Source organism: Theropithecus gelada, chromosome 3 (assembly GCF_003255815.1).
Source record: "Theropithecus gelada isolate Dixy chromosome 3, Tgel_1.0, whole genome shotgun sequence".
Classification (NCBI taxonomy): Eukaryota; Metazoa; Chordata; class Mammalia; order Primates; family Cercopithecidae; genus Theropithecus; species Theropithecus gelada.
In genome coordinates this window covers 108,631,219-108,637,218 of record NC_037670.1, presented here as the reverse complement: position 1 = coordinate 108,637,218, position 6,000 = coordinate 108,631,219, and the positions used below count along the sequence as shown (strand labels likewise).

The 6,000-nt window shown below is 42.2% G+C and overlaps 1 pseudogene; it reads left to right on the top strand.

The window, feature by feature from the left end:
* Positions 1 to 1,837: 1,837 nt before the first annotated feature.
* On the top strand, positions 1,838 to 4,803 carry LOC112621652 (annotated as a pseudogene).
* The last annotated feature ends 1,197 nt before the right edge of the window (positions 4,804 to 6,000 follow it).

The following is a 6,000-nucleotide window of genomic DNA, read 5'->3' as shown; positions in this document are numbered from 1 at the left end:
GTGGAGAAAAGTGTGGGGAATCTTGGTTGATGGGAGAATTGGTTGTGGGTATATGTTTGGTAAGTTTATTGGTTACAGTCTACAGTGAGAGTCACACTGCAAACTGTACTGAGAAGAGCCCCTACATCTATTCCATTTTCTTCTCAGCCATAATGCAAATAGGGGCTATTCCCATTAAAGTGATATTAGAAAAGATGGGTCCAAAAATGGAACCTCCCAATAGAAAGTCATTAAGAGTTTTTACAACTTCTGCCACCTTGCAAAGGACAGTCTAGGGCAAATTTGTAAATAAGTGTTCAGTGGGTAGGGACTAAACAAAACCATTCAACAGGTTTGTCAAGCCTATACCCTGTGTACCATAAATAATTCCCACAGAGGGAAGCCCCCTCCATTAATAAGTCCAATCCAGAGGAGAGGTACATACCCTGGGGAGGACTGGCAAATGGACTTCACTCCCTGCAGGCTTCAGGTATAAGTACCTCTTGGTCTGTGTAAATATCTTCACAAAATGGGTGGAAACCTGCCACACAGGAACTGAGAAGGCACAGGAGGTAGCTAAATTCATCCTAAAGGAACGCATTCCCTGGTTTGAGATACCCAGGTCATTGCAAAGTGACAGTGGTTCATTCTTTATTTCCCAAGTAACTCAACAGGTTAGTAGGGCCCTTAGTAGGCCTTTAGTAGGTATAAAGGCATAAAGTAGGCATCGCTTTGCCTGGCAATCGCAATCTTCAGGAAAAGTGGAAAGAACTAAACAAACCCTCAAACACATCCTCAATAAACTGTGTCAGAAAACAGCACAGCCACGGGTGAACCTCTTACCGTTAGCCCTCCTTCGGAAGCATATTGTCCTTCAGACTCCCTTGCAATTAAGCCCCTTTGAGGCCTTTTATGGTAGGCCTTCCTATATTCGGACTTATTACTAGATGAAAAAACTGCCAAAATCACCCACAGTGTCTCTTCTTTAGCAGGCTTCCAACAGGCTTTCCAGCAATTTTGGCTACAAAGAAACCCAAAATCAGAAGGGGAAAAAATATCAGCCTCTGTATCCTCCAGGCTCACTAGTTCTCATTAAAGCTTGGAGGGATGAAGCTCTGAATTCCCAGGTAACTCCAGTGTGAAGGGGCCTCTTCACCCCCAGAGCCATTAAAGTACCAGAGATTGTCAGTTGGATACATCACACCTTAGTGAAGCCATGGAAAGGCCCCAAAACACCAGATCGGGAAGCAATGCCCTCAGCTCCAGAACACACTTGCGAGGCACTGGAAAATCTGTAATTCCTCTTTAAGTGAAAGATAAGTAATGACCCTCAACGTCCTTTCTCCTCAGAGTAAGATGATCTTAATATTAGAAATCTTACTCGCAATTGCTCTGATTATTATCACTATTTTAACCCTAACTTGTACACCACTAGGCATTCCAGGGGCAGCTTTCTTTGTGACCAGTTTCTCTCTTCACAGTCGCCTTAGGTTGCCATGGGCATGCTCCTGCTGGTTCTCAATCTCACCCCTTTACTGGCAGCACACTACCATCCTGATTTGCCATTATTGGAAAAACCTCAGTAATTGCTCCAAAGCACAGGATCCCCTTACTCCACCAATTGCTCTTCTGCTAAAACACCAGGGAGAGCTTATCCAGCCTCACCAAGAGATTGGACAAGTATAGAGGGAGAACTGCATATTTTCTATCAATGGGAGGCTAATGGGAGATGTTCGGGCCTGCAAATAGCCTTCTTGCAAAAGTAAAGCAAGATTTCCCTGGTATCTGCAAGGAACCTCCCAATTTTTGATCCATCTTTTCTAATATCACTTTAATGGGACTAGCCCCTATTTGCGTTATGGCCAAGAAAAATGAAATGGATGTTCGGGCTCTTCCCAGTACAGTTTGCAATGTTACTCTGACCGTAAATCCTAAGCAACAAACTTACCAAACATATATCCACAACTAATTCTACCATCACACAAGATTCCCCAAACCTTCAAATATTAACTTTCCTCTGGGAACTTTGCTAGATAAATCCACTCAGTTTTGCTAGGGACACCCAAGCTCCTTCAGTAGTCACAATTTCTCATTCTGGCCTGCTGATACAACCAATGCCTGCAAATTACCAACCTCAGCTCTACAGAAGAATGGGTTCTATTGGACCAAACTCAAAATTCTCTTTCTTAGGAAAATAAAACCAAGGGAACTAAACAGAATCAAAGCCCATGCACATAAGTCTTAGCAGGCATGACTATAGCCACCAACTACCTGCGTGTGTTGGCAGCCTTGGCATGTATTGGAGCTGTCCTCACCCCCTTGTTTCATTTTTACATCTCTACTTATCTTAAAACCCAAGGAGCCTTCTATGTTTGTGGCCAGTCAGTTCACCAGTGCCTCCCCACTAACTAGACTGGAACTTGTACTATAGGCTATGTATCCCTAGACATCTTCATAGTCCCTGACAATCTCTCTCTTCCAGCACCAATCTACAGGCATTCTATCTACAGGCATTCCAATTAATTCTCCTTCTCACAGGACTTGGTTTTATAGCCAGTATGGGAACCAGAATTGCTAGAATCACAAAAGCCTCCCTGACCCATAGCCAGCCCTCAAGGGAAATAGCCAAGAACATTGATGCCATGGCTAAAACCTTAACAACTGTGCATGAGCAAATTGACTCTTTAGCAGCTATAGTCCTCCAAAATGATCAGGAATTAGATAAGTTAACGGCAGCACAGAGAGGAATTTGTTTAGCCTTAGATGAAAAATGTTGCTTATGGGTAAATCAGTCAGGAAAAGTACAATATCAGACAACTCCTAAATGGAGCCTCCCGTTTACTGGAACAAGCCTCTCAGGGTTGGTTAGATTTGGAAGGAACCTGGAAATGGTTCTCCTGAGTTATTCCCCTTTTAGGCCCACTTGTTAGTCTCCTAGTTTTGCGCCGTTTTGGGCCATGTCTTCTAAATCTAGCAACCTGATTTGTCTCCTCACACCTTCAGGCCATCAAGCTCCAGATGATCCTCAGTGAGAGATACCATCCTCTCAATATTCAAGAGTCACACTTCTGTCTCCACTGCTCCGTGTCCTCAGCTCCTAGAGGCCCAGCCTCTGTGGCCCTGTTACCTTCATGTATTGGAAGATCCACAATTAAGAGGCCAGGACTCCCTGGAAGCCAAAAATGAGTCTCACTCTGTTGCCCAGGCTGGAGTGTAGTGGTGTGATGTTGGCTCACTGCAACTGCTGTCTCCCGGGTTCAAGCGATTCTCCTGTTTTAGCCTCCTGAATAGCTGGGATTACAAGTGTGCACCACCACACCTGGGTCAGAAAAACTGGGAAAAACACAGGCTCTTCCACTTAATATTCTCCTTCTTTGGCCAAAAACATTGACATTATTGATAAGCTTGTTAGAAATTCAAAAAATTAGACTTTATTCCAGATCTTCTGGGAAAAAACCCTGTATAACAAGGGGCCATTGCAATTCAGAGACGTGGCCATTGTGGCCATAGAATAGTCTCTGGAGGAGTGGCATTGCCTGGACACTGCACAGCGGAATTTATATAGGGATGTGATGTTAGAGAACTACAGAAACCTGGTCTTCCTTGATATTGTTGTCTTAAGGCCAGACCTCATCACCTGTCTGGAGCAAGGAAAAAAACCTTTGACTATGAAGAGACATGAGATGGTAGCCAACCCCTAGGTTTTGTGTTCTCATTTCACCCAAGATCTTTAGCCAGAGCAGAGCATAAAAGATTCTTTCCAAAAACTGATACTGAGAAGATATGAAAAATATGGACATGACAACTTATAGTTAAAAAAAGGCTGTGAAAGTGTAGATGTGTGTAAGGTGCACAAAAGAGGCTATAATGGACTTAACCAATGTTTGACAACTACCCAGAGCAAAATATTTCAATGTGATAAATATGTGAAAGTCTTTCATCAATTTTCAAATTCAAACAGACGTAAGATAAGACATATTGGAAAAAAGCTTGCCAAATGTATAGAATGTGGCAAAGTTTTCAACCAGTCCTCAAACCTTACTACACATAAGAAAACTCATACCGGAGAGAAGCCCTACAAATGTGAAGAATGTGGCAAAGCCTTCGAATGGTCCTCACATCTTTCTACACATAAGATGATTCATACTGGAGAGAAACCCTACAAATGTGAAGACTGTGGTAAAGCCTTTAACTGCTGCTCTAACCTTGCTCCACATAAGAAAATTCATACTGAAGAGAAACCCTACAAATGTGAAGGATGTGGCAGGGCCTTTAAGTACTTCTCTTCCCTTACTACACATAAGATAATTCATACTGGAGAGAAACCCTACAAATGTGAATGAAGGCTGTGGCAAAGCCTTTAACTGCTCCTCTAACCTTATTACACATAAAAAAATTCATACTGGAGAGAAACCCTACAAATGTGAAGAATGTGGCAAAATCTTCAGTTGGTCCTCTATGCTTACTACACATAAAATAATTCATACTGGAGAGAAACTGTACAAGTGTGAAGGATGTGGCAAAGCTTTTAACCAGTCCCACAACTTTTTCTTCACATAAGAAAATTCATATTGGAGGGAAACCATACAAGTGCGATAAATGTGGCAAAGCCTTTATTTCCTCCTCAAACCTTAATAGACATAATTCATATGGGAGAGAAACCCTACAAGTGGGAACATGTGCAAAGCCTTTAAGCTCTCCTCTACCCTTACGAGACATAAGATCATTCATACTGGAGAGAGACCCTATGAGTTTGATGAATGTGGGAAAGCCTTTAACCAGCTATCAACTTTTACTAAATATGAGAATTTATATGGCACATAAACTCTACAAATATAAAGAACGTAACAAAGCTTTTAGGAAGTTCTCAACCCTTATTATACATAATTCATACTGGACAGAAATCCTACAAGTGTGAAGGATGTGGCAAAGCCTATAACAGGTCTTCTTTTTTTCTTTTTTTTTTTTGAGACGGAGTCTCGCTCTGTCGCCCAGGCTGGAGTGCAGTGGCCGGTTCTCAGCTCACTGCAAGCTCTGCCTCCCGGGTTTATGCCATTCTCCTGCCTCAGCCTCCCGAGTAGCTGGGACTACAGGCGCCCGCCACCACGCCCAGCTAGTTTTTTGTATTTTTTAGTAGAGACGGGGTTTCACCCTGTTAGCCAGGATGGTCTCGATCTCCTGACCTAGTGATCCGCCTGTCTCGGCCTCCCAAAGTGCTGGGATTACAGGCTTGAGCCACCGCGCCCGGCCTATAACAGGTTTTCAATTCTTTTGTTTTGTTTTGTTTTGTTTTTGAGATTGTTTCACTCTTGTCACCAATGCAACGATCTTAGCTCACTGCAAACTCTGCCTCCTAGGTTTAAGCCATTCTCTTCCCTCAGCTTCCCTAGTAGCTGAGATTACAACTGCCTACCACCATGCACAGCTAATTTTTTTATTTTTAGTAGAGACACGCAATTTTGCCATGTTTGCCAGGCTGGCCTTGAACTCCTGACCTCAGGTGATCCACCTGCTTTGACCTCCTATAGTGCTGGGATTATAGGAGTGAGCCACGATGCCCAGCCACAAGTTCTCAATTCTTAAGAGACTTGGTGATAATTCATGCTGAAGAGGAACTCTACAAACCTAAGAAATGTGACTGACAGTGTTTTTACCAACACCTCCAACTTCTCTATACATAAAAATAATTATACTAGTGTGAAACCCTAGAGATATATAAAAGGTGACAAAGCCTTTATATGGTTGCCACACTTGATTGTAGGTAAGATAATTCATACTGGCAAAACTCCTACAAGTGTGAAAAATGTGGCAAAACTTTTCATCAGTTCTTATACCTTATTTCACAGGAAAGCTAGTATCCTTGAGAAAAATTGTACAACTATAAAGAATATGGAAAACCCATTAATTCGTACTCACATTTTACTCGACATAAAAAGTTCCTTTTAATAAAAGCATTAACAATGCAATTACAGTCAAGAAATCTTTCAGAAAGTATAAGCCTTTAAAGTGAAGAAGAGTATT